Below are 1,858 nucleotides of genomic sequence, written 5' to 3' on the forward strand. Positions count from 1 at the left end.
TTTTGGAAAACAGTATGGACGATTTTCAAAAAAATTAGATATTAAGCTCCCATTTGACCCAGCAATACCACTCCTGAGAATATATCCCAGGCAAAACAGTATAGTCAAAGTGACATCTGCACTTGTTTGTTCATTGCAGCACTGTTTACAATAGCTAGAATCTGGAAAAAATCTGAGTGCCTGAGAACAGATGACTGGTTAAAGAAACTTCGGTACATCTACATAATGGACTACTATGTAGCTGCTAGAAAAGATGAAGTCATGAAATTTGAATACAAGTGGTACTACATGGAAAGTATCATGCTAAGTGAAATGAGTCAGAAAGAAAGGGACAGACATAGAAAGATTGCATATATCTGGGGAACATAAAGTAACAAAATAGGAGACTAACATCAAAGAAAAGCCGAGATTAGTACCAGGAGGTTTACTCCATGGCTTGGCGGCTGGCCACACATGCTAGGAGAAAAGGCAGCTCAGAAAGAGAAGGGAGCACCAAATAAAGGGTGTTGGGAGGATCCTCCCAGGATGGGAGATGCATGCTGAAAGTATAGATCGAACATTATTGCCACTCAGTGCCTCTTTTGCAAACCACAGCACCCCAAAGGAGAGCGAGAACAAAAGGGAATGCCCTGCCACAGAGGCAAGGTAGGATGGTGGGGATAGGGGGTGGGAGGGGTACTGGGATCAGTGGTGGTGGAGAATGGGCACTGGTGGAGGGATGGGTACTCGATCAATGTATAACTGAAACCCAAGCACAAAAATTTGTAAGTCTACAACTGTACCTCATGGTGTTTCACTAATAATTTAAAAAATAAAAATAAAAAAGTAAAATCAGCGGGGTCAAAGTGATTTAAACATAAGCAAAATAAACAAAAGGGTATTAGATTCTGAATAAGGCTGTGAGGCTTCACGAATGACAAAGGACTCAAGTGGTGATGGGAGAAGCAAGAAGGCAAGATGCTCTCTAATCAGAGGTCTGCCTTGTCACTTAGTTTTCTCTCACAGAAATATTGTTTCTGACGAAAATAATAATTTGGGTTAATATCCTCAATTTTAATTCTTCTAACAAGTCACAGGAACTGGCAAAGTTCCTCATGAATAGGACCTCAATTTACTCAGCAGCTTATAGAAACAATTTATATGCCAAGATTCTGTTCTTTATATCTTAAGAAGACCTATAATTCTCTAAATTCCAAATTCTCTAAAGTCTAGAATTTCTTGAGTCTTAATTAATACATTTGGCCATATCATTGCAGGGCTGCGAATCTTGTAAATCTGTGTACAAAGACCTGATCCTGTGTGATCCTCAGCTGTAGTTCAGCCAACTCAACTGTACGCCTTGTTACTCTGAACAAGTGACTTTCACTAAGATTTGGTTTCTTTCTTTAATATGATGATGATGTTGCTAGTCTAGGTATTAATTGTTAGTATAAACAGTTGAGTTAGGGTCTAGGCAGTGGTAAATATCCAATAATGATGGTGTTTATTGTCTTGATCTGAAAGTGTGGACCTTCTTCTGACCCCGTCACTAATGTGTCTGTGAAAAATTAGCAGGTTTCTGTTTCCATGGAAAAGAAGCATAAGATTTGGAATTACTTATGTTCATTTATAAATCAATTATTTGTAACTATAATTCCAAACTCAATTATTTGAATGTATCTCTAAAAAGCAAATGAAATAAAAGCCATAAGTAGCATTACTTCTGAAATACACATGTTCACTGACAACTGTCTAACAGATTTCGTTAAAGGAAGCTAAAAGCACTTTGAAGTTAGGTAAACTAAGACAGGAATTTAGAGAATGATTTCTACATGAATAATACAAATTCATGCATGCGGGTTATTTGTATATATAATAT

Source organism: Sorex fumeus, unplaced genomic scaffold (assembly GCF_029834395.1).
Source record: "Sorex fumeus unplaced genomic scaffold, SorFum_2.1 ptg000265l, whole genome shotgun sequence".
Taxonomy (NCBI): Eukaryota; Metazoa; Chordata; class Mammalia; order Eulipotyphla; family Soricidae; genus Sorex; species Sorex fumeus.